The 27,939-nt window shown below is 43.0% G+C and overlaps 1 protein-coding gene across 4 annotated transcripts in view; it reads right to left on the reverse strand.

Annotated features, from left to right (window-relative positions):
• Positions 1–27,939, reverse strand: part of PLAC1 (placenta enriched 1) — a 201,761-nt gene that overhangs the window by 57,865 nt on the left and 115,957 nt on the right. The gene's annotated exons all lie outside the window — the stretch shown is intronic.

Here is a 27,939-nt window from a genome sequence, read left to right on the forward strand (position 1 = left end):
TTGTGTTTAGTCATCCTTACTACATGGGCTGAGTCAGCAAGCTCTGCTTTAACCACAGCTGCTTTCAAATGGTAAGTTAAGACCAGTTAGTTGAATGAGGAGGCTTGGCTGAAACACTTTGACAGCTGGAGCTCCAAAATCGGATGGGTAAACTAGAGGAATTGCAATTTGGATACTGCTCAATACCTTTGAGTCCTTCTGGGTGGGCCTCAGTTACTTTTTTAGTACATTGATACCATGGAGCATTCCAGAACTAGAAGGGACAGCACTTTGAGTGCCTTAAGAGATAACTAAGGTGCAGTGGCAAGCTGTGTTGGCCTAAGATTTAAATCGTGGTCCTGCTAATAATTTGCTATATGACTATAGGGCAATTATCTCCTCCCTCTGTGTATTAGCATTCTCAATCCTTAAAATAGAGGTTTGGATATGATGACCTCTAAGGGTTCTTCCTGCTCTGGTGGTCTATGAAACAATCTAGGACAGATGGCCAGCCACTCTTTTCCCAGTTTACCAGGGGAAGACACTACATAACCTGTTTTGGGAATGTGGCCCAGCATTTTATCTGTGTGTGGTAAAAATGTCTTCCCTGGGTCTAACCACAATCTGTTTTCTCTTGTTTGGGCCTCTGTAGACATGGAGCACCCTCAGGGAACATTCTTTTCTAAAGATCCTTTGTCAACTACAAGAGCCTTCACGTCTGAGCTCTGTTAAATCCTCTGCAATGGCAGACAATTACTTGGGTCTCAGTGAGCACACTTTCCCTCTCGTCAGATAGTTTTTCATATTTTTGGTCATTATCACTGACTTGTGAACCCAGGGACACTAAGGCTGGGCTAGTTGGACAGTAGCTCTATAGAAAAGCGAAAGTCATCTATTCCAGAGCAGATACAAGTTGTTCTTACAAAAGTTGTCCTAGACCACAAAGAGTCTTGGACACAAGAGGGAGGATGGCCCTGTGGAATCCAACTTTTCAACTCCTGGATCCATACTTGGACATTTGAGCCCAATGGACAAATAGTTAACATTTGCCGAGCAGTTAATATGTGTGTGCTACATGTTGTTCTAAGCACTTTACATGCCCACGTGATCTTATCTAGTCCTTGCAACTGTACTCTGCAGTAGTGTGATTATTATTTGTATTTTATAGATTAGGAACCTGAGGCACAGAAAGGTTAATTAACTCACTGGAGGTAAACAGCTAGTAAGCATTCTAATCCAGGAATGCTGGCTCAGGGATCTCTGCTCTGCACCATTATGCTTCTGAGTGGGGCCAGCTGCATGGGAGGACTGAGGCTAGTACTGATGATTCTGGCTCCTGTGAGGGACAGCCCGCCCCATATGCCGCATGTGCCTTGCATCTCTTGTCAGGTGTTGGTTCCTGCCCTGGTTCCCATGGCATTCCATGCCCCTTCTACAAAGAAAGAAGCTTCCTCGTGCAGAGCTGCAAAGTATTGACTTTACAACACCGGAAATGGGTCATGTTTTCCTTTTAAAAGGGAAACACAGGGAAAGAACATTATATAAAATTAGTTTCCCCAAACTAAAGAAAGTGTTGGAAAATAGCCACATTCCTCTCTGCTGATAAGTGCATTAGATTTATCAAGTGTCAGAGTTTGGGGAGAACTTGTAGCTTGTCTAGTCCAAGTCCTTCGTGTTACATATAAGGAAACTGAGGCTGAGAAAGTGGTATTAGATACATGCAGATCGAGGGCCAGGAGAGCTCTTAAAAGGTTGGGAAATGGACAGAAATGACACAGACTAATTTATAATTGCCCTTTAAGCCAACCCTACAAAGGAATCTGAAGGACGGATTCATCCACGCTGGTGCCACTTTTTCCAGTGGGCTGCCCCAACCCCTTGCATAACAGGGATTCCATAAGCATGAACTTCAAATGCACTGAGATACCACCCGGCTACCACATTCAGATGATCAAGGTCCACGGCTAAACGGTAATGTTCCTATAACCTTCCTTAAGAGCAAACCTGCTTACAAAATAGATCCCACACCAACAATCACAAAGGACTTTGGGAAAAGCCACTTCTGTTGAAAAAGAAGCTGATCAACCACTGGACTAATGGCTGTGATACAAAGAAAAGATACCTCTCAAAGCCTACTACAATGAGAGCAGAATGGAGCCATCTTACTTTTCAGTATTGAATGTGCAGATGTTATTGAAATATTTTCAAGCCAAAGGCTTGTAAAGTATTACTTTAAAATAAATTATATGATAGTATACATTTTCACTGATCTTAACACAGGAGTCAATACAGAAAAGCTAGAAGAAGAACCTGGGGCTTTGTATGTGGTTAAAACTGCCCAGGAATTGGCCCAAGGGAACAGTATCTTAATGGCTGTTTTCAAAGAAAGATCCTCTTGCATTCCCCAGTGTCAACCCACAATGTATTTTCCAGTCTCTTCCTCCTAAACTGAGAAAAAAAAGTGTCAGCGTTTAAAAATACAAAGTACACAACGGGAGATCTTGCCTGATTTGCCTGCTAATGAAGCAGATAGATAGACGATAGATAGATAGATAGATAGATAGATAGATAGATAGATAGATAGATAGATAGGAGAAACCTCATTAAGTATTATGTCTCTTAGGTGCAACTACAGCTAGACTTGAACAGATCTTTAAAAGACCCACATCGTATTTTGGGGCATGATCTATTACAGCCTACTGACTTTCCCACATGGAAAGTCAGCCACATACCATCTTACAAATAACCAAACGAACTCCCCGTCATTTTATATGATAGCTGAAGCCTGATTACTTTTCATAATCAGCCAATATCTTAATTCATCCCAGGTTGCAGCTGGGCTCCAGGAACATGGAAGAAGCTTGGTTTAGGAGGGAAGGCAGAGGGTGAGAGAGAAATGGGGTATATGTGTACATGTGCATGGCACACAGAATCACTTTTGAAGATTTTTATAGGTAGTCAGTACTTCTAAGCTAGAAAAAACCTGCCTTTGTAGTGTTAGGGGATGACATTTCATTGCAAAAATAAATGATTTGGTCATTACCATTTCATGGTTGCTGGCAACCACCCTCCTTTGCTTTCTAACAATTTCCATTTTAGGCACTGACAAGCCCTTCAAAGTGATTCAGCCAAATATCCACCCAAAGTTGCGTATTTGGCAGTTTCAAACTGAGAAATCTGGGGCCTCTGGGCAAAAATGTCAGAAAGGGCTCCCTCCTTCTTTGTCAATTGTGAAACAAACAGATCACCATGAACAGTCACTGGGGGCTCCTTGGGCAGCCATGCCGAAGGAAAGGGAAAGAACGGAAGTTGTTGGCAGGGGCTGCTTCCTTGGCTTCAGTTTTTGCTCTCTCTCCATTGCTGCTTGCACTTTTCCTGAAGGCCAGCACTGCCTCAGTCTTTAACCCTAACCAAGGCGAGGCACCGCTTTTCCGCAGGCAAGTGTCCCCTGCAGAAAGAAAGTGATGACCAGGAATGGAAATCACTGGGAAGTGGGTCTCGGAGGCTGTAGGGTTTAAGAATATTTTGGAAGCTCACCTCATTCAACTGGCTGAAACTTGCAGGCTATCACCATGCATCCTCACTGGGGAACTTTCAGGCTGGTCTCTGGAACCCACCTGGTCCTCTGTGCCCCGAGCAACTACAAAGCCTAGAGCACTTTGGTTTGCACAGTGAGGAGCAAAAAGTGGAGCAGATTTCAGGGAGCCTCCTGCCTGACCAGCGACTTCAAGAGCCTGAATCCCAAAAGTGCTTTCACACACGTTCCCTTCAGCCTGAAAGGTGGCCCCCTTCTCTTTATTCAGAACTCACTCTAAATGCCAGGCCACCATGGCAACACCATCCTGACCCTTAGTCCATGCCCCACCTGTATTTTTTCTTTTGCCATTTGTAATTCTATATTTGTGTGTTTACTTGCTTTTCACTCACCTCGCCTATGAAACAGTAAGCTCCCTGAGGGCAGGGGACACTTCTGTTTTGTTCAACACTTTACTCCCAGTGTTTATCAAAGGACCTGGCACATAGTAGATGCTCAGTAAATATTTGCCAAGTGAATGAATAAAATAGTGGTATTCTGTACCTAGCTCATTTTGTGGAAATTTAAAAAGCAGGCCTATTGTCTCCACACATAGGTCTCTCCATAAAAGCTTGCATTGGATTCTGTTGTAACCCATCTCTCTGGGAGAGACAGCTTGCCTCAGCTACCTTCTCTCCCCATCTACTCCCTTCTTCTTACTTGGCTCATGACACCCAGGATCTGGCACCAGGGCCTGGTAGCTTTTTGGCCAGAGGCAGTTAGTACTGGGGAGGTGCCAAGCAGAACTGGCTCTACTAGCAGTGAATCAAACTTATCACTTGGAGGGACAGACCATTATACTTCATAATAACACTTGAGTTTACCTTCCCTTCCCTTTGGGAACTGTTTTAAAGAAGTTATTTAAATTCCCTAACTAAAAACAATAGCCAATCTTCTCAACTACAAACAAAATCAAGTTGTTATTATATCTGAAAATTGCCCTGTATTCAGTTTGCCAATCTTCCTCCTAGAAGCCTCTCAATAGGCTATTAAATGACAGCCACACAGGAGGATCGCTTGAGCACAGGAGTTGGAGGCTGCAGTGAGATATGATCACACCACTGCACTCCAGCCTGGGTGACAGAGTGAGACCCTGTCCCTTAAAAAAAAAAATGACAGCCACAGCTATCCAGCTCCTCAACACTTCAGCATAGTTCCCCTTCCCTCAAAATTAAGTAATGAAGAGAGATGAGTTCCCAGTTCTCCATTTGAAAATGGTTCCCAAAAGGATTACTGTGTCTTCTGTTCCCTTTCTTCCTGTAATTAGCTTCGACAACATTGATGTTGTTTGGTAGGAATGGTATGAAAGGCCTTGTGCTTTTCGGTTACACTTTTGAATGATGACCAACTAATTTATTTCTGCTATAGTATATCTATCAAGGAAGGTTCCCTCCCACACCTCTAATTTAAAATAATAATCACTCAACTATGAAAATCTTCCCGAAAAAGTCTATCAAAATTTAAAATATGTTTCTTTCAGGCCAGAAATTCCACTGATTGGAATTGATCCTATATACATACCAGTATACAAAGATATATGTATATCCAGCATGCTCACTAGAACAGTGTTTGTCATAGTAGTACTCCCACAGAATGAATGCCTAAGCAGTCACAAAAGGTACAAGGCAGATTTATATGTCTTGTCATAGGAAGAGCTCCATGATATCCTAAATGGCAAAAGCAGATCCTGGCACAGTAAGATCGTATTCGTCTTTGGAGTCTGTCAGTTTCTCCTTCCAGTTCTATTTCACAGAATTCTTTATTTGCATTCCTTTTCATTGGTTCTGCCTCCTAACTGGTTCCTTGGTCCTGGGGCCTATATTTCCAGTTCACTTTTTCCACCAGCCAGAATGAACATTCTAAAATATCAATTTTGTCAGATCTCTCTTTTGTCAGAGGGAGAGTCTCAAGCAACCAAGCTGTCCCAATTACAGAGGCAGGATGGGGGAGTGTTTCTGTGCTCTGGAGTTAAGGGAGACCTGGATTTGAGGGGAGGTTCTACCACTGACTAGCTGTCTGACTTAGGGAAGATGAGTTAACCTCTCTGAGCCTCGGTTTCCTCATCTGAAAAATGGAGGTAGTGCCTACATCACAACTGTAGGATGAAATAAAAAAGGATGAAATAAAGGTAAAAGGAGGAAATAAGAAAACCATGTAAAGAGCTCAGCATGGTGCCTGGCACATAGTAAGTGCTCAATAAATGGTAGCTATTATTAATGTTATTATTAAACCAAGAATTGGTTTACTGGAAGCATTAAAATGCTTTTTAACTTCACAACACCTTCAGAATAAGGTTTGCACACTTCCTTCACATTTACTGGGCATCTCATATCCACTGTGTATAGTAAAGCTGCTTTTTTCAGTCTGTTTTTCCTGATAATCACTGCAAAGGCTGTGCATCTCTCTTGTACTCCAGAATCCGGTGAATGTGTCTAACTCCCTTGGATCCACGACCTTCAGGAGTTCCTCTGTATACTTTGATTATATGACATCCCTTCTATGCCTTCATCTTCCCCAACTATTTTGCTTTAATCTTTCCTGCCTGGCCTTGTAAGGCAGCTTCCCAATGCCCTCGACCCTTTCCTGGTTTCGTCAAGACCTTCTTTGTGGCTGTCTGTTTGGTGTTTCTCTTTTTTGGATTGGGTGACTGTTTTACTCCACTAATTCTTTAAAATGAAGAGGGCTGTTAGCTGGTACTGTGGAATGAAAGGGCATGCCAGTTTGGTGTTTCTTGTAGAATCCTAATGTTATGCCTGTATTGTGAAAGGGCAACAATGTTTTCTATATTCCATTTTGATTCTGCCTCTTTCATTTAGTGGGTTCCCTGAATTCTGCCTGGAGATGAATTTCCTCTATGACCCTGGGCATGTGTAAGAGACTCCTGTGCCTGTTTCCTTATCAGTGAAGTGAGAATGTTGGATCATAGTTTCTAGTATGTCTTCCAGCTCTGATGTTAGGTGTGGATGGAGTACTGATGGCAGACTAAAGTACTAAAGTCCTCCCATTATATACCCCCATACTGGGGCTGGGCGGGTTCAAGTTGAAATTAGCTATTCTGTGGGACAGTTTCATTTATTTCTACGAGCCCATCTTTTGAAAATTCCTCTAATGTCCACTTGATATCAAATAATTGATTTTTCCATTTTTCCAGGGCTCACCACAGCTTCAACTTCCAAGTCCCACTTACATTGAGAAAACTCCTGCATGCTGAGCTCCGGTTAGACGTGATGGCAAATAACTTTCTATCACCACCTCTATCCTCAGTAATTCTCATCCTCACACATGTACATCCCTTGGTCTCTTACAGGCAAATGCTGACTGGTTGATTATTTGCACTGATGACTGCAGCATGCCCTCACTTGGATTTTGCCTCTAAAGTATTTTTATTGAGAGTTTTTATATTAAACATACAGTAAGTCCCAAGCTTGATTTTTAACTGATCCCACATCAAGGAATGATTTTCAACTCAGAACACATGAGGAACATCTGTTCCATTTATTTGAATTCAGGCGGTCCCATTATTATTATTATTATAGAAGCTGACTGTTGAGTATCAATATTTGTCTCTTTCAGTTCCATTGAACTTTCCTGAGTGCCGCTCCCATTTGTGAATTTTTAAAACATATATCCTGAAGTCTTTAAAACAGTGGAACAACTCACATTTTCCTTTTCCTTTTTCTTGAGTTTTGTTGCAGAACTTGGGTCAAGCCCTTGTGATTTCTTGTACATGTGGTTGGGACACGAGAGTCCCTGTCAGATGCAGCCAGAGTCACTGCTCAAAAGTCCAGACATGAGGTGCACAGCCTTTGAGGCTGCCTCATGAAGGCCAGCCCAGACCTTTGTTTGACATAATCCGATCTTCAGTCTTCAGGGAGAACTTCACTGATCTGGGAATTCACCTGCAAACTGGAGGTAACTGAGCTGAGTTGTAGCTCTCTGCAGCCTCTAGATGTGTTTGGACCAAAAGGTCTCACCTTTGATGTCAGGACACATTGGTGTTTGACAATCAGTTATTATTTCTTTCTTTCTTCTTCTTCTTCCTTTTTTTTTTTTGAGACAGACTTTCGCTCTTGTTGCCCAGGCTGGAGTGCAATGGCGCGATCTAAGCTCACTGCAACCTCCGCCTCCCAGGTTCAAGCCATTCTCCTGCCTCAGACTCCTGAGTAGCTGGGATTACAGGCATGTGCCACTATACCCGGCTAATTTTGTATTTTTAGTAGAGACGCGGTTTCTCCATGTTGGTCAGGCTGGTCTCAAACTCCCGACCTCGGGTGATCTGCCCCCCTCGGCCTCCCAAAGTGCTGGGATTACAGGCGTGAGCCACCATGCCTGGCCTCACTTATTATTTATTTCTAATAATCAAATACCAAAGCTTGCGTATGATTTACTTAAAAATAAATTTGAGCAGATTCAAGGATTTCTCTATAAATAACTCTCACTAACATACCCATATGCTTTCATGAGTGGGAGAGAAGGGGGTGGGGTTATATTCAGCTCTCTGGGAACTAAAGAAAACTCTGGGTGTGCCCAAGGGCATATGAATACTAGGGGCACTCATGCCAGGCTACTAGCCCTGCCAACACATGGGTATTTTCACAAGGGGCTCATGAGATTATTCCCTTGCCTATGGGGTCTATCACAGTGGGGATTTAAGGGCGGGCAAGATGGGGCAGGCAGCACATACCACGAAGACAGTATGTTGCCTCTAAGTAAGCAGACTGGCTCTAAGTAGGGCTGAATACATGATAAATAATGGAAGGACTTGAGTTGGAATCTTAACTAATAGTGCGATCTTGGCCAAGTTACTCAATTTCTCTTAGTCTTGGACTACTCATCTTTGAAATGGGAACATTATTATTATCTACTTTAGAGAGTTGTTGTGAAGATTAAATAGAATGGTGCAAATCAATCACCCAGCATGTGCCTTGATTAAGCTAAGTATTCTAAAAAGCAGTAGCTGCTGCACCTGAGGAGGAATCCTCATGTCTATTACAGTGGGTACTCAAAGAATGCTGGCTTGACAACAAAGACTACATACTGTATGATTCCGTTTGTATGAAACGTCCAGAATAGGCAAATCCACAGAGACAGATAGCAGATTAGTGGTTTCCGGGAGCCGGTGCCGGGAGGGGATGGGAAATGAGTGCTTAACAGGTATGGGGATCTTCTTTGGCGATGATAAAAATGTTCCAGAACTAAACAAAGGTCATGATGGTATAACATTGTGAACGTACAAAATGCCACTGTATTATGCACGCAAAGGCCTGGGCCCTAGCCCCTGTCTCAATGTAGCTGGTGGTTTGTTGGCCCTCTTGGCCTTGCCCCTGACTTGAGCCCACATAGGAGGAGAAAGAATAGCAGGAGTGGAAAGGTGCCAGCAAAACCCAGAGCTTTAAGCCAAGGCCCAGCAGAAACAGTGGTGTCCAACTCAAAGCCACCATTCCTTAGGCTGCTCCAAGCTGACCAGCCCTGGTGGAAGCCACGGATTGCCCTACTCTTGAAAAAGGTCACTCTCCACACTTCTGCAGGGAGCACAAGGAGGCTGATGTTATTATTAAGCCCTTACCGAATCCTCCTTGAGCAATCACCCAACACTCCAAACACCAAGATTCTTGAGCTGCAATCAGGAATGTCCCTGGAGTGAATTAGTTTTGGCTGGGGGGTGGGGGTTGGATTGAGCAACGAGCTCCAATCTGGGGTCTAGGGGTGACTGGAGCATTTGAAATTTGTTACCCAATAAAAATCTCTGCTAAGGCTCAAGACTGAAATAACTCAGCTGGGCTCTGGACTCAGCAGGGACCATTCATTAACTAACACTTCTCATCTGTGATAGTTACAGACAGGTTTTTTCATGCCCCCCAAAACGGGCTTTAACGTTGCAGCTGGCAGACAGCTGTGGCCTCACAGTGTTTACATTACCCAGACTAATGCAGTCTGCGCAGGAGACACAGAATGAATCTGATTTAGCTTTTGGAAAATGGGATTTTGAAAAGTTCCGTGGTTTTCTCTCACCCCTCCCTTCCTGAGCTGCAGAAAGACTGAGGGTGGAACGAAACAGGCATGGCTAGGAAAAGGAGACTCTTGTTTCTTGGGCTGACACTCTTCTTTATTTTGGACTTCTTTGTGTGACACCTCCAGGTGGTGGGAGCTGAGTTGAGGCCTCAGGATTAAGACAGCCAAACGGTGGTTCATCACTCTTGAGCTTTGCCTTATTGGTCAGCATGAGCTCCCTGGGGACTTAGCACAGCCGGCACAGAGACAGCTGGGCAAAGTCCCCTCAGCAATGGTCTAGTCCCTTTCACCTCTAGACATGAAAAGTACAGCTGTGCTCATAACCAATTGTCCACAAAGTGCAAATGGAGGCTGGTTAATCCTACTGGGGTCTGTAGGACCTACCACACTGCCTCATGAGGAACCTACTTTGGTTCCACAGTCGTTTTACGTTGTTTCCTCAGGTCAGTGTTAACTAAGGTTCCCAAGTCCTGTCTATTCTTCTTTCAAAATACATCAGACATCCTCCCTTCTTCTCTGTCACCATCGCTACTGCTTTGGGTCAGGGCCATATTTCCTCATATCTCCCAGGGCAACATCCTTCTAACTGATCTTCTCTTCCTGCCTTCTCTTCCACATGGCTCCTCCACAGATCTAACCTTCTATCAAGTCCCATCCCGTCCTGTCCCATCCCATCAACACACATTTCCTGAGTGCTGACCACGTGTTAAACCCTTTGTTAGGCATTAGGGATATATGCATCAACCAGATGTAAGCTGTTCCCGCAAGGAAATCAGTTTGAGGGAAGAAGTACAAGGAAGCAGTGAATTACAGGAAAATATGTAAAGTGCTAGGATAAGGCCCAGGGAGTTGTGGGAGCCCAGAGAACACCAAAACCAGTGTTGAGGGGAGGGTGAAGAGAAGGCTCCCCTGATGTGGTTTTCATCTGGCCACTCACCTCTTCAAAATGCTCCATTTTGCCTCCACAATCTGTCTCCAACCTTCTTTTTTCAATCAAACATCCCATTAATTCCCTCAAAAGAAATCTCTATTCCAGAAAGACTAGTCCCCTCACTGTTATTCAACATGCATCAACTCTCCTACCCCTTCAGCTTTGCTCTTGCCCTGTGCCCTTGCCCTACACCATGCCTGGTTCACCCTATTTTGGGGGTGTATGGCTCCTGTTGGTAGGCATCATTTCTTCCCCCTGTCTTGTCTCCCCCTAGCACTGGCATTGTACCTGGCACACAGGGTCTGTTGACTGATGGCCTACTAAGCACATTTTCTTTTCGCTGTGGTACTAATAGGACTCCAACAAGCATGATCAATGGTTTTGCTGCTCTTAGGGTTATCAGGAAAATCTGTGAATGCAGATGAAGGAGTTTGGAAAATTGCTGATACATTTCGGTCAGACTGTCCCCAGCTTTGTCCTGACCTCCTGCAAAGGTCAGGTTGTGAATAATCAAGTAGAGATTAGCAGTTTCAAGGGCTCCAGTAGGCGTATAGTTGGATATATTTTCCATTCTGATTTAAATATTAAGCTTAATTTGTTTTTGGCTTTATTATTTTTTGTTTTGTTTTGTTTTGGTCCTGAGCCTGTTGGTCAGGGCTAATTTGTACAGCTGCTTTTTCGTTTGATTTCTTCCAAGAAAGCAAGAGGAAATAAGGTTGCCAGCAAATTTGCAGTTACCAAGGTTTTCCTAAGATGAATATTATTTTTCTCTTCTAATACTGCCAAATACAGTATAAAAAGAAGCATGTGATTATTCCACAAATTTAGTTGTACCAGGGGTCAAATCCTGTACTCCATCCACATCCTGATGTTGGAAGACCTATAATACAGATCTTCTGATCCACTACTTAGGAAAGTTGTACCGTATTTCCAAAATTGTAAATTCACCCTGATTTTGTGCTTGGATTCTCAGACTTGACTCCTAGATTTTAGCACGAAGGGCCAAAGGGGCTGATTTGGGCAAGGCAGGGAAAAGGGAAGTAGTGGAGAAGCCAGGACAGGAGAAAGAGCACTGGAGTGGGAGTTAGGAGCATCAGGTTCTGGTCCATGTTCTGCCACTGACTAGCTGTGTGACTTGAGCAAGTCACTTCCTCTTTCTGAGCATCTACACAGAGGGATTGGAGTAGGCAAGCTCTAAGTTTCTTGTCTGTCAATTATTATTGGACTCTGTGGCTTTGGGTTGGATGTTTCTATAAAGGGGAAAAAAAAAACCCAAAGGCTTATGGGTATTAACAAGGCTTCTTCCCACTGGTTTGCCCTTATGAGGCATTTGCCCAAGTTCGTGCTTGCCCATTTTGAAGCCTGAGAAGAGCTCTCTGGAAGACAGTACCGATGTCCTTGCTAAAGGAGTGCAAGCCTAACTGGGTAGCTGGTACTGAGTCTGAGTTATGCCTGGAGGCCACACGTTTAATGGCTTTATTGAGATCTAAATTACATTCCACACAATTCACCCATTTAAATGGCACAATTCAGTGGTTTTCAGTTGTTCATGGAGTTCTGCAACCATCACCACAACCAATTTTAGAACATTTTCATCACCCCCAAAAGAAACTCTGTACCATTAAGCTGTCACTCTTCCATCCCCGAATCCCCACCCTGCTCAGTCCTAGGGAACCAGTAATCTAATTTCTATTTGTATGGATTTGCCTGTTTTGACATTTCCTAGAAATGGAATAATACGATGCAGTCTTTTGTGATGGCATCTTTCACTTAGCATTATGTATACAAAGTTCATCCGTGTTGTGGCATATATCAGTTCTCTACTCCTTTTCATGGTTAAATAATATTCCCTTATATGGATATACTACATTTTGTTTATCCATTCATCAGTTGATAGACGTTTGAGTTGTTTCCTCTTCTTAGCTATTATGAATAATACCGCCATGAACATTCATGTACAAGCTATTATGTAGACATATGTTTTCACTTCTCTTGGGTATATGTGTAGGAGTGGAATTGCTGAGTCATATGGTAACTCTATGTTAAATTGTTTGAGAATTTCCAAACAGTTTTGCAAAGTGTCTGCACCATTTTACAGTCCTGCCAGCAGTGTCTGAGAGCTCCGATTCCTGGAGGCTACGTTTTGATCCTGTCCGATTGGTAGAGGATACTTTCTAGGGTTGGTGGCTTGGAGAAGCCACTTCCCTGGGATAGTCTGACCATACAATCTTAAGTTGTTAAGGGAACAACTTTTATAAGCAAGTATTTTTTATACTTGCTTATAAAATATATAATTATAAAACATATTGCTGCCAAACAAGCTGGGAGGTCATGTGAATTGTCTGCCCAAGCAAAAGGGAGTGTGGTGTTTCTTAATTAGAATAAGGATGAAGGATATTCAGAACCTTGGTCTGTCAGAGAACTTGGAACACCCAAATGCTATATTTCATTCACATTTCTCCCTCTCTTTCTCTCTGGAGACAGGGTCTCACTCTGTTGCCCAGACTGGAGTGTAGTGGTATGATCATGGCTCACTGCAGCCTCAGTCTCCTGGGGTCAAGCAAACCTCCCACCTCAGCCTCCCGAGTAGTTGGGACCACAGTTGTGATCCACTACACCTGGCTAGCTAACTTAAAAAAATCATACAGACAGGGTCTCACTGTGTTGCCCAGGCTGGTCTTGAACTCCTGGACCCAAGCAATTCCCCTGCCTCGGCCTCCCAAAGTGCTGGGATTACAGGCATGAGCCACCTCACCCAGCCAAGTTTCTCTTTAAACTTCACCTTATCCGTGGAAGCTTTTCTGCATAAACTTCCATCCCCTCACTGCACCTCACCCCTCCTCCGAAATGCACTTCCCTGCACTTTGAATCTCATCAGGATTTTGTTTCCACTGTGTGCAATCCTGGCTCCCACAGCCATTTTGAAGCTGTCCTTCAGCAGATTTGAAAGGCCGTTCTTTATCCCAGTGAGATAGAAGCTCATCAACTGCAAAACTCTGTAGTCTTTCTAGCTCTGAGTGTGATTCCGTACATTACATATTTGCTGCCTAAAGCTAAGTTTATTGTACAAACTGGAACACTTTTGTGGGTGAAGGGCAATGCTTCAATAATGACACTAGAGGCCGGGCCCGGTGGCTCACGCCAGTAATCCCAGCACTTTGGGAGGCCGAGGCGGGCGGATCACGAGGTCAGGAGATCGAGACCATCCTGGCTAACACAGTGAAACCCCGTCTCTACTAAAACTACAAAAAAAATTAGCCGGGCGAGGTAGCGGGCGCCTGTAGTCCCAGCTCCTCGGGAGGCTGAGGCAGGAGAATGGCGGGAACCCGGGAGGCGGAGCTTGCAGTGAGCCGAGATCGCACCACTGCACTCCAGCCTGGGCGACAAAGCAAGACTCCGTCTCAAAAAAAAAAAAAAAAAATGACACTAGGACAGCAGGTGTAAAACAGGACTATCCTGAGCAAGCCAGTACCTACGTTCCCCCTACCTAAAACACAAAGTTCCTCTTTAACTTCTATTGTTCCTACCCCAAATCCCAGGAAGTACTGGTTGACACCAAGGCTGAGTAGGCAGATATGCCAAAAAACCCTCAACTCCCTCTACCCCAGAAATGATACAATGCTTACAGAAAGTAGCCTTGAAAAGGGTTAAAACTTACACGAGCCCACGACAAACCCTTGGCATCTTAACACAAGTCATTTGACAAAAGCATCCTGAAAGTGTTTCTACTGAATTCCTATAGGTCTCAAAGGCCAATGATGGCTTCCTCCAAGTCACCTTTTCCCAGGATCCAATTGCCATATAACAAAATGAGCTATAAAGGCTACAGAGTTTCACATCTTGTTGAGGTTCTATCTCACAGGATAAAGAATGGGTCTCAAATCTGCTGAAGGACAGCTTCAAAATGGCTGTGGGAGCCAAGATTGTACACAGTTGAAACCAAATGCTGATGAGATTCAAAGTGCAGGGAAGTGCATTTCGGAGGAGGGATGGGGTGCAGTGTGGGGATGGAAGTTTATGCAGAAAAGCTTCCATGGATAAGGTGAAGCTTAAAGAGAAACTTGAATGAAGTATAGCATTTGGGTGTTCCAAGTTCTCTGACAGACCAAGGTCCCTAATATCCTTCATCCTTACTCTAATTAAAAGATATCGCGCTCCCTTGTGCTCGGGCAGACAATTCGCATGACCTCCCAGCTCATTTGGCAACACTTGGGAGAAATCTGGCCTTGCAATCAGACTAAATGATGTGTTACCCTACACTTAATCTCCACCATCCATCAAAATCCAGGGGCCTTGGCCTCAGCCCCTCGACAAGAGGCCCACAGTACCTGGGTAGGATTTCATTCAGCGAATGAATGCAAAGCCCCTAATTCTCCATCCATCTCAGTCCTCTGTAAACAGTTAAAGACTGCAGCCAACAGCAAAAGAACTGCCAACCCAAATGAAAGCAGTGAGTCAGCAAAATAAAGACAGATGGCAATGGATTAACTGTAGCATAGGCAACAAGAAGCAGGCCCTACTTAGTTCTGACCAGATTGCTTTCCCTCAATTTCAGGCAACCCAGTGCTCACATGGAGTCCCTCATGAACTATGCTGGAGATAGGGGAAAGCAGCCGCTGCACCCAGAGGTGTGTGTAGCCATAGCGGTGCAAGAGAATACTGCTTTAATCCATAGTTTCCAGGTGGTCCAGGCATGGGGTAGGGGACAGGACAGAAGGAAGAAGACATTGACCAGGATTTCCCCCAACTGTTCCACCTCCCTTGTCAAAGGGCCATTTCCTTCAATAGCCCTATTTTCAAGTATTCTTCTCTGTTGTCCATTAACCATACTTATTGGATCACATATTCCAGTTTGTGGACACACCACTATCATCATCATAACTTGCCCTGTTCTTGCCCATCGGCCTACTCAAGCTCAAAGTTTAGAGATAGTAAAGGGTTGAAATTATGTTTACAAAGAATTTGGGGGATTGTAGGCTGGGTGCAGTGGCTCATACCTGTAATCCCAGCACTTTGGGAAGCCAAGGCAGGTGGATCACTTGAAGTCATGAGTTCAAGACCAGCCTGGCCAACATGGTCTAACCCTGTTTCTACTAAAAATACAAAAATTAGCCAGGCATGGTGACACATGCCTGTAATCCCAGCTACTTGGGAGGTTGAGGCAGGAGAATCGCTTGAACCCGGGAGGCAGAGGTTGCAGTGAGCTGAGATCATACCACTGCACTCCAGCCTGGGCAACAGAGTGACACTCTGTCTCAAAAGAAAAAAAAAATTGGGGGGATTGTATGTGAATTTCCTTTAACCATGCCTATGATGGCGCATCCCTATTACTGTATTTCCTGGAACACAGCAGGTGCTCAATAGATTTTTGTGGAATGAAAGAAAAAAATGGATGACTGACTCTTACACAAAATGTGGTCTGAAGCCCATAAACGAGATTCTACTGGAGTGGAATCCTTTGTTTAAATGTCCTTTTTTGGTTGTTTTTAAAGTAATGCATTTTTATTTCTCAGAAAGAGGATGATGAACATTTAACTCGCACAAAATATTCATTGGCACGTATCATTTACTCTGGGAGCAGTAGCCGTGTCATTGACCACACAAATAACAGAAGACACAAAGCATCAGCTTCTACTTCAAAATTCATTGTTACTTTTACAAAGACTGCTTAAAAAATGACCATTTTTCACATGCAGCTGTGTTGAGATATTATTTTATAAAACAAGACTTGCCATTTAGACTAAAGAGTTGTTCTCCTTAATAAGTTTTCTAAGATAACTTTTTGTGAATGAGCAAAAAGTGAGCTGATAGTTGTTGGGGTGTTGACTATTAGCAGAAAAATCTTATAAATAGTTCCATGATGCTAGTATTCTATGAATGTCATATGATGATTCAAATAGAAAATCAGTTAATTATATTTCAGCACTAATTCTATTTTTTTCAGATTTTGTTGTCTTGGTATTTGTATTTTTCATTTCATCACTACTTTTGCAAAGGATCTCAGTAGCAGAGTTACATAAAGAAAGATTCCCATCCTCTATTTCTCCTGAAGCTCTCTGCTGTGTCAACATCTGCAGCATAATTCTGGGTGGTATAATTCTTTGGTCCTGCTCTTACTCTTGCCATTCCCTCTGCTGGGTGTGCCTTCCTGGCTATTGCCATTGCTGGCTCTTGAAAAAAAAAAAAGCAAACAAACAAACAAAACCTTTTATTTTAGGTTCAGGAGTACATGTGTAGGTTTGTTATATAAGTAAACTTTGTGTCATGGGAGTTTGGCGTACAGATTATTTCACCACCCAGGTAATAAGCATAGTACCCAATATGTACTTTTTTGATCCTCACCCTCCTCCCACCCTCCACCCTCAGTTAGGCCCCAGTGTCTGCTGTTCCCTTCTTTGTGTCCATGTGTACTCAAAGTTTAGCTCCTACTTATCAGTGAGAACATGCAGTATTTGGTTTCCTGTGCCTGTGTTAGTTCACTTAGGATAATGCAAATGTCTTTTTTTACTCAATCAAAGAATCAGTCAATCAACAAGCATTCCCTAGCATCCCCCAGGTACCCAGCATTTTGTATGCACCCATCACCTTGGCTACATCAACATTTTCTGACGACTGTCCTCAAAAGGCCATCTTCTTAAGCTGACATGTCTACATGCTGGCTTCCATATTCCTAAAATCTTTGATATTTGGGGTTTCTTAGAAGGGCTCCCAATAAATTACAACTGCCTTTTTCTGATGAACAGTCCTTAGAGAAGTAGAATATTCTTAAGAATAATTCCAGATGATTCTTGGATATGAACAGGAATGGAGATAGGAATAAACACGTGACTTAGCTGAAGAAAGGAACAAGCATTGGGGCGTGGTGGGGTGGTGGGTAGGGAAGGAAATAGTTCCCACTCTACACCCAGCTAGTCTACCCTTCCCACAACTACCCAGTCTGTCCACAGAATTGAGGCTATTCTACTGTGACTTTTTCCAAGGTAAAATAATTGACTGGGGTGAAATTCACATAAAATTAAACATTTTAAACTGAATAATTCAGTGGCATTTAGTATATTCACATGTTGTATAACCATCACCTCTATCTAGTTCCAAAACATTTCCATCATTCCAAAGTAAAACCTCTTACCCATTAAGCAGATTCTTCTCATTTCTCCCAGACTCTGGAAATCATCAGTGCCCCAACTCTACAAATTTACCTATCCTGGATATTTCATGTAAATAAAAATCATACAATGTGAGGCCTCAGTGTCTGGCTTCTGTCCTTTAGCATAATGTTTTCAAGGTTCATCCACATTCTAACCCACATCAGTAAGTTCATTCCTTTTTATAGCCGAATAATATTCCACTGTAAAGATATACAATATTTTTTGTTTATCTATTCACCATGTGATGGATGCTTGGGTTATTTTCACCTTTTGGCTATTGCGAGTAGTGCTGTTGTGAACACACATGTGCTTGTACTCGTTTGAGTCCCTGTTTTCGATTTTTGGGGAGTATATACCTAGAAGTGGAATTGTGGGGTCATATGGTAATTCCATGTTTAACTTTTTGAGGAACCATCAAACTATTTTTCTACCCTATTATTTTAATACCTTCAAGGATGAATAAACACTACAATAAAAGTGACCAATTCAAAGTCACTAGCATCTGTGAAGCTGACCTAGGTATGCCTGAGCTTTTGTCCCATGACTTTGGGAACTGCTTCAGGATTCTAGTTGCTTCAGAGACATCTTGACTGGGAGGGTTGTTTCTGGGGGGTCCAATCAATGATCCTCAGGGACTCAAGCATTTCCCTGAGATTGGCTCCTATGAAAGTTACTCAACATCATCTCCAGTCAATATGAAACATTTCTGGGACACCTCATCTAGCCCTTTTTCCTTCCGTCCTTCCCTTCTCCTTTCTTTCCTTCCTTTATTCATCTAACAAATGTTTATTGGGTACCTACCATATTTTAAATAGTGTGCTAGATGTTGGGGGTACAGATAAATGAGATGCAGTTTCTGTCTCTGGGGCCACTGAAAATGCTGGAGATGGTACATATTCAAGTCAAGGTGCCAGAGAGCATAGTAGCCAGGAAAGTTCCAAATGTGGACACTGTGTCCCACACAGACACCAGACTATAAGCTCCTCAAGGCAGTAACTGTGTCCTGTTCTTTGCTATATCCCTAGAGCCCAGCACAGTGCCTGGAGCACATTTGCTGTCAGCAAAGCAACCTTAGAAAGGTCTGAGGTAGGGGGCCGGGTGCAGTGGCTCACATTTGTAATCCCAAAGGTTTGGGAGGCTGAGGTGGGAGGATCACTTGAGCCCAGGAGTTTGAGACCAGCCTGGGCAATGTAGTGAGACCCTGTCTCTACAAAGAAATACAAAATTAGCTGTCAATGGTGGCATGTGCCTGTAGGCCTAGCTACTCTGGAAACTGAGGCGAGAGGATTGATTGAGGCCAAGAGTTTGCCTAGCCTGGGCAACATAGTGAGACCCCATCTCTCCAAAATAAAAAAATAAAAACCTAATTAGCTGGACATGGTGGCACATGCCTGTAATCCCAGATACTCAGAAGGTTGAGGTGGGAAGATCACTGAACTCAGGAGTTTGAGGCTCCAGTGAGCTATGATCACACCACTGTACTCCAGCCTGGGCAACATAGTGAGATCCCATCTCCACAAAAAAAAAAGAAGAAGAAGAAAGAAGAAAGAAAAGACTGAGATAGGCTGCCTGGCAGCATCAGTCCATTACCTTTTCCTAGCACCACCATGAGCCTGCATGGTTCCCTGTAGCCATCTCTCTTTCCTTAGTTCTGTCTTAGGCAGGTAGCACAGAGTGGATATCCTTTGGGTCCTGTATTCTCTGACCTCCCTACAATTTCAGAATGAGTTTTCTTTCAGAAGTGTTTTTATATTTCAGTTTCATGATGCCTTCCTCAAAGAGGAACCCAGATGATGTGAGGAAGTGAGACCATCTTTCCCAGGAAGTAAATTCACAGTGAGCAGGAAAACCCTCAGTCACCAGCTTAATGTTTGTCTCTAGAAATAGTCTTCTATCAGCCTGTAGCTTAGGGTGGAGGTGGGAGCTGAGACGTGGGCAGGAGCCAGCCCTGATGCCGATGGTGTTCCATGATTTGGGTATGCCTCTCTTTCAGTTCGTTCTGTGTTCTGCTTTCCTTGGACCTGAGTGCTAACCACAGAAGTTTCCAGAAGAAAACTGAGGGCAGCAGAGCACAGATGTTGCCAATTTCATAAACTACTACTTCAGTTCACATTCTCGAAACACCTCCTGGACACAAGTAATAAAAAACTACAGAGTCAATGGCAAATAAGGGGAGGGAATCGAGAGGAAAGATGAATATAGAGGGAAAGGTGTTTCAGATGAGATTGCAAACAAGAGGAGTGGAAGTGGGGGTGAGGTATCCCAACCTTCACTACAGAGAAGGAAAAGGCTCTCATGCAGGAAGCTGCTTTGAAATAAAAAAGCCCTGGGGCAGCCTGCAGACTCTAACTCTAGTCAGTCTCAGCTCCTTTAGGGCCAACTCTTGGCCTTGTCCCCTTTGGGGTTGAACCCTCTAGATCCATGCTGGAGTGCAGAGGTAGAATGCGCAGGACACGTCCCCAAAGGGTAGACAGACCATGGAATGACACATTTGAAGGGATTTGATTATGTTAAAAATCAAGAAAAAAGCTACCAAGGGTATTTTTTTCCTTTTTAAAAAAAGACCCCAAACTTCAGGCAACAGACTGTACTAGGAGCTCCTTTGTGAGATCTACCTACCAGCTTATGGGTGGGTTGCTACCTCCAATAAAATTTCCATTTGAACTCCTATTGGGGATGGCAAATATTAATACTATGTTAGGAGCTTGGGGGTACAATTATGAACCAGACACGGTCCCTGCCCTCAAGGAATTTGCAGTCTAATAGGGAAGAGAGATATAGCAGACAGCTAATTATAACATGGAATGATGAGGTCTGGAAGTTGTTGGGGGAGGACAGAGGATGAGCATTTAAATCACTCTGAAGCGTCAGGGAAGGCTTCCTGAAAGACATGATGCATAAACTGAAGAATGAGTAGGAGTCAGCCAAGTGAAAGGGAAGGGGGAAAGGATATTCCAGACAGATGAGCTTTGCAGGAGTAAGGTTTGCTAAGAAAGATTAAAGCAAAAATTTACAAAATATACAATCATCAAAAATGAAATGTTGATCAATACAAGCAAAAACCAGCTCTTTGGAAAGACCATGAAAATAGGCAAAGATTAGCAAGTTTGCTAAAAACAAAACAAAACAAAACAAACAAACAAAACACATCAACAACCACTGAAGAGTAAAAAGAGGCAGAGAAAGGGAGAGGAAGAAGGATAGGGAGAGTACTCATTTGCTCTTAGAAAGCTCTAAGAAAATTAGAAATACAAGGAAACTTTAACTTGATAAAAAGTACTTTCCAGAAAGGTACAGAAAACTTCATACTTAAAGAGGCAGCAAGTGTAGCAGGGTAGTTAAGAACACAGTCTCCAAAGAAGAAGAAAAGGAGAGAAAGAGGACAGAACTGCATTTAGAATATATTAAAAATCAGATATGAAGGGTGGCACTAAACAAAAAATAAAAATAAAAAAGAATATATTAAAAAGTATAAGAGAATATTATTCTTAGTAATTGTGTAAGTCCTGGTACAGGCATAAAATTATAAATAATTGGTATTTTGTATTAATATTTATACCAGTAAATTTGGAACGTAGATGAAATAGACAATTTTCTGGGAGACTTTACCAAAATTGGCTTGAGAGCAAGATGAAAATCTGACTGTATCAACAAAACTAGAGAAGAAATGGAAATAGAATCAAAGATGTGTACACCTCAGCCCCCTTAACACACACAAGTAGGCTTTAAAGGTAAAGTGTACAACAGCTTTAAGGAACAGATAATCCCTTTACCAAACAAACAATTTCAGAGCATTAAAAAAGATGAGAAACTTCCAACTTATTTTCCAAAGCTATCATAACACCAATACCAAATTGTATGAGGACAGAAAACTAACTCTATACAAAACCCGTAAATAAATTATTACCAAATCAAATCTCGCACTTTGGAAAGAGAAGACTATACCATAACCAAGTAGGGTTTATCCCAGAAATTCAAGGCTGGTTCACCATTAGAAAACATACCAATGCAATTCATTATATTTGCATAATAAAGGAAAAGATAATATGATCATTTCAATAGATGCAGCAAAAATGTTTGATAAAACTGAGTTGAGTACTCATTTGCTCTTAGAAAGCTCTAAGAAAATTAGAAATACAAGGAAACTTTAACTTGATAAAAAGTACTTTCCAGAAAGGTACAGAAAACTTCAAACTTAAAGAGGCAGCAAGTGTAGCAGGGTAGTTAAGAACACAGTCTCCAAAGCTAAGCAGTGGAGCTTTGAACACTTGTTGGCTGTGTGACCTTGGGCAAGTTACTTAGCTTTTCTATGCTTCAGTTTTCTTATCTGTAAAAGAGGAATAATAATAATAATACTAATATCTATTTCATAACATTGCAGGAGGATTAAATAGCCTAATATTTGTAAAGTGTTCATAATAATGTTTCACACACAGAAGCAATACACAAGTGTTTGTTAACAAATTTTGAAATATTAGATGTTTTCACCCTTAAAGTCAAGAACAAGACAGGAATGTCTATTTCTACTGCTACTCTGCTATTCAACATTTTACTAGAGCTCCAAGCCAATGCCATAGAATAAAAAATAGAATTAATAGCATCAGACAGGAAGAAACAAAATTGTCAATATTTGCAGATAATATAATTATCTAACAAAAAATGAGGTCTGTGTCTGTCAGAAAGGAAGTAAAAGAAGGAAATTCTACTCTCTAGGGTATTCCAGTATCAACTTTTTTTTCTAGACATTTCTATAAATTGAACATTGAGTCCATCATCTTCCCTCCATGTCTACTGCTCTTCTTGACTCCCATTTTTCTGTCAATGGCACCACCACTTTCTTTTTTTAAATTTAATTTAAAGTTCTGGGATACATGTGCAGGATGTGTAGGTTTGTTACATAGGTAAACGTGTGCCATGGTGGTTTGCTGCACCTATTAACCTATCACCTAGGTATTAAGCCCTGCATGCATTAACTGTTTATCCTGATGCTCTCCTCCCCCTACCCCCCCAAGACAGGCGCCAGTGTACGTTGTTCCTCTCTGTGTGTCCATGTGTTTTCATTGTTCAGGTCCCACTTATAAGCAAGAACAATGGCACCACCACTTTTGAAGTCACCTAGACTAAAAACTTTGGAAGACTCTTGGACTCTTCCTTCTTGTTCATCTCCCATATGCAATTACCTACTCTATCTGGTTAGTTTTTCCTACAAAATATTTTTCAAATGTTTTCTATTCTCACTCTCATGTCTCTAGTCCAGGCACATATCAACTCATGCCTGAAACAATGGATATCCTCCAGTCCCTCTCCAAGTCATCAAGTGCTCCACAGGCCAATCCTATTCGAAGACTACTATCGTCAAGTCACTCTCTTGCTTAAAAATCTCTGGTGGCTTCTCCCTTCCTATCACATCCAGTCTAAACTCCTCCAGTTGGTAGCCTTTTACCATCTTGCTGCACCCAATCTAACACAGTTTATTTTCTCCTTCTCCCTTTATATGTATGCACTCTCTGCTTTAGCCAGTATTCTCAATATCCTCACCCACCTCCTTTCCTTTTTAATTCAGTACCTTTGTTTAATTCAGCGCCTTGTATTGTCCTGTCTTTCCCCGACTGTCTCCAAATCTTCCCCATTTTTAATGGTTAGCTTAAATAGCACCAAATTTTATTTTCTCAAGTGAGATAATGGATACCATACTGTGCTCATTTAATCTTCTCAGCAACTTTGAAAGTACTTATTCATTTTCACCCCATTTTATGGATCACGTATAGTGATTCGCTCAAGGTTCACATTGCTGACCATGGTAGATCTGGAATTCAAAGCCATGTTTACTGCCCAACCTCAGAGGTCATGCTCCTAACCACCTCTCTGTTCTGACTTTCTGGGATGTCTCCCCTGGCTGCCTCAACCCTCTCTGACCTTCTCTTCCTTTTGTTTGGCTGCTACGCATTGTTGTGTAGTGTGTACAAGTTTAGCTCCCAGCAAAGCTGTAAGCTTTTGGAGGTCAGGATCCATTGACCCTGATCTCCTACTTCTCTGTCTCTTCCTCCCTGCAAGAGCTAGGCCCACGAGGCACAGTTGATTAATTGGTAAGGTTTATCAAAAATAGCTAAATATACAGGAATTTGGCCTTGGTATCCAGTCTTCAAGAAACTTTTTGAGTAGCTTGAGGATAATGCAAGCCCTTCCCACTCAAGCGTGAGTTTTTAGGCCCAGGAAGGGAAAGGAGGAGTAGAATTATTACATTTCCCAAGAAATTATTAAATTTCCCCTAGTCCCCTTCCCCAATGATCAGGCTTCTCTCTGCATAGCTTAGGTCAATGTTGCATGACAAATCTTCCCTTTACATAATGGTTGGACCAGGCCAGATTTTGTTAGCATGTGCAAATAGAGCCAAACCTGTCAACTTACAATTGTGCAAAATCTGACTCCTGGGAATCTTCCAGAAGTGAGCCGGGGAAAACTAATATCTGTCCTACCTACCTCACAGGGTCATGGTGAGAATCAAATGAGATAATGGATATGAGCACATTTTGAAAAGTAGCAATGAAAAGCAGCTTGCTTCTTGAGCCCGGAGTGGAGCAGTAGGAGCTCTTTGGTGATTTCAAGGCCAGGTGAAGGGTGGAGGCTCTTCTGAAATTCTTGGACTCATCATTTCCCAGTGGTTGTAAGACTTGCTTTCCGGCAATTCTTGGGAAATTTTACTTTATTGTGAGACTTCTCCAACTACATGGGAGTTTGTCCTTGACTTCCCTTTTCCTTTTTCTAATTACCCTTACTCAGCTAGTTCACAGTACTTTGAAGGATTCTACAAGATAAGCTAACTTTCCCTTCTTTTGGTGCGTTGAAAAGACAGTATTTTGCTGGTGACTTACATTTAGATTTCGAATCTCTCACCAACGTCAGGAGCAAGTGATACAGGAAAAGCACACTCTGAGATTGATGACTTCCATGATGGTCTATAAATGACAATTAGCCACTGAATGTTATTGGATAAATAAGGAGTGCCTCTCTGCTTCCCCTGGAGAGACCAAATTCCCTCAGAATTCAAGTGTTAGAAGACACAAAAGAACCTAGAAGTCTAGAATGGAAGGCTAGAGGTGAGAGTTAGGGAAGATATTTTTGCAAGAAAGAAAGTTTTGGTTCAAAAGATTCCAATTCTGAAAGTGAAGGACTTTGGGGAAAGCCAGGGGAGAGTGAGCTCAGCTTGGACAGAGAAGAGGAAAGAGTGCCGACTGTGCAGGGACCTTGGCCAAAGGGCCCTGGATCAAGACTAGACCGGGCTTGCAGAGGTAGCCAGAGGTATTCTGACCAGGGAATTGAGCAAGATTTATTGCCTAAGCTGGCCTCAACTGGACAGAGTTTGGCTTTGGGTCTGTTTTGTGTGTTGGGCATGCATATATACCTCCTTACAGTTGAAGCCTTCAGATAGTGAGCCATGTTCTCAGCAAAATGGGGCCAAAGGGAGGTTGCCGCTGGTGTCAGAAGTGGGGACACAACCCGAGAAGCAAAGCTATGGAAAGTACCCCAGGCCTCCGAAGGTAGCCACGTAGGCAGGAAATAGCAGCCCTCTTGTCCCCCACAGCTCCTGGGCCACTGGCTATCCTATCTACATTTAAACAGTATGCACCCAGCAGACTAGGCAGCTGGCCAAGAAGCTCGTTATTGTGCCCCATCCTGTGGCCTTCTGGGCCACCAGATTCCATGCATCTTATTCCACTGCTCTGCTCTACTTTTGCTTCCATAATACTGACTCTCATGAGCTGCTGTGTTGAACTGAGGGAATGTTATGGGCTTCTATGTGTGTGCATGCATGCATCTGTTATGTGTGTGTGTGTGTGTGTGTATGTGTGTGTGTGTGTGTGTGTGTTGGAGGGGTCCCGAGTGTCCCCTAGCCTCAGCCTCTCTGACTCCAGGCTTCAGAGGGTCCTCTGCCTATGAACTTTGCTTGGCTAGCCTGCTGGATGGAGAGAGATGAGAGTAAACCCCTGCTGGTTCCATCCCACACTCCCCGTTATGATAGGCAGTGAAGCAAATCATTTGGGCAATTGCCTGACCTTAATGGGATAGAAAGGGCTCCTCTCTTGCTTGAAAGGAACATCCAAGCATGTGCTTAGTGTTTAGTTTTCCTGGAAAAATAATTTTTCTGGCATGCTAAAGAGGGTGAATTTGCCTTCAGAAAGGATTGTGTCATATCCATAACCTTTGCAGCCTCTCTATCATTTCCATGGATGAAAACTTTGCATTCAGGGGAAGACGAACCAAACATCTGTTAGGATAAGGTTTCAGTTTTCACTGAGAGAAAACTGTGTTGTGTAAAGAAAAATAGAGATACACTCTTGGGCAGTTCTTTGGGGGTAACCTAGCAACCCATCGAAATCAAGAGATTTTTGAAGGATACTGCAAAGTAGAATCAGGTCTGACTGTTCAGTGTTATGATTTTAAGGGCACTGAGTACAGATAGCACCCCACCCCTCGCCCCCAGCACCCTGCCTGGAATTCCAGCTTTTAGAAATTCATTCCTTTTATTTGAAAGATCTTATGTGTCTTCTGGAGTCACGTGTTGAAGAGTAAAATACGCCTGGGAGGAATATCACCTAAAACCATATTAGCTGATAACAGCTATCTCTTCAGTGAAGATGGAGAGCCTGGGATGGGACAGAACGATCTCTGGGAATAGCAGGAATAGGATGCCTGAGTGACAAGAGGGGACAAGGGAATGAAAGGGAAAATGGAAGGTTAGCAAGACATGGCTAACTTAAGATACCATAAATGGAAGGAAACTCATAGACCATCTATACCAATGCCTTTTAAAAAAACATTTAAAAAACATGGAGGCTGGGTGCTCACACCTGTAATCTCAGCACTTGGGGAGGCCGAGGCGGGTGGATCACTTGAGGTCAGGAGTTCAAGACCAGCTTTGCCAACATGGCGAAACCCCGTCTCTACTAAAAATACAAAAATCAGCCTAGCATGGTGGCACATGTCTGTAGTCCCAGCTACTCAGGAGGCTGAGGCTTGAACCCAGGAGGCAGAGGTTGCAGTGAGCCGAGATTGTGCCATGGCACTCCAGCCCGGGTGACAGAGCGAGACTCCATCTAAAAAAAAAAAAAAGATTAAAAAATAAAAAAACATTGGAACCCTCTCCTCAAACACAGAACCCCATTATGTATGAAATGAATACAAGTGGGGCTGCTCTGGTTAAAGTGGGGGCAAGAGCCTTGGGACCCAGTTCACTCAGACTCTCTACTGCTTAAGCTAAGAGAAAAGTGAGGCAGTACCACACTCACCCAGATAGTGAGAATTGATGGTTCAACATGAATTTTGTGGGCCAGTTTGTTAAATATAGCCACTGTTAAAAGTGAAATGATCTAAACTTACAATTAGGTTATATTAAAGACAAAGCAGGCGGGGTGTAGTGGCTCACGCCTGTAATCCCAGCACCTTGGGAGGCCAAGGCAGGTGGATCATGAGGTCAGGAGTTTGAGACCAGCCTGGCCAGCATAGTGAAGCCCCATTTCTACTAAAAATACAAAAAATTAGCAGGGTGTGGTGGCGGGTGCCTGTAATCCCAGCTACTCGGGAGGTTGAGGCAGGAGAATCACTTGAACCTGGGAGGTGGAGGTTGCAGTGAGCAGAGATAGCGCCACTGCACTCCAGCCCAGGTGACAGTGGGAGACTCCGTTTGAAAAAAAAAAAGACAAAGCTAATGAATATTCAAAACTCATCACTTTCTAATTATTTTACTACACTTACTGTTACCTATGCTTTTGAGGTTATTTACATCTATTGTATCTGTGTGGTGGAAATACTCTGTGATGCCATGCTGTTGCACATGTATTCCGGACTCCTTGTTCAGTGGTGTCATGTCGGGAGCTTGAAATTGGCCATGGTGGGAGCATTTACACCATGGAAATCAGCAAACACTATAAACCAGCATTCCCTTCCCTGCTCAACTGAGGGAGGCAATTGTTGGACATCTGCCAGCACACCACTGACTATACTATAACGTAAGTCATCACTTCCTTGGAAGCTGTACTTCCAGCAACCTCAACCATGTGGAATGCAGCTTAGAACTAAGGAGGAAGAGGAAATACATCCAAGTGGCCAACCATTATCACAAAACACATCCACTTTATACTCCGTGGGAGAGAAAAGCCACTGTAAGGCCCCAGCCTAGGCAAACATGTGTTAAATAACATGGCAGATAAGAAGTGCTGGGCCTCAGAAAATGGTACCCCAAACGATGGCGCTTTGGCATGCTGAGTACTTTGAACTAAAGGAGACTGGAAGGTCTC

Source organism: Symphalangus syndactylus, chromosome X (genome assembly GCF_028878055.3).
Source record: "Symphalangus syndactylus isolate Jambi chromosome X, NHGRI_mSymSyn1-v2.1_pri, whole genome shotgun sequence".
NCBI lineage: Eukaryota > Metazoa > Chordata > Mammalia > Primates > Hylobatidae > Symphalangus > Symphalangus syndactylus.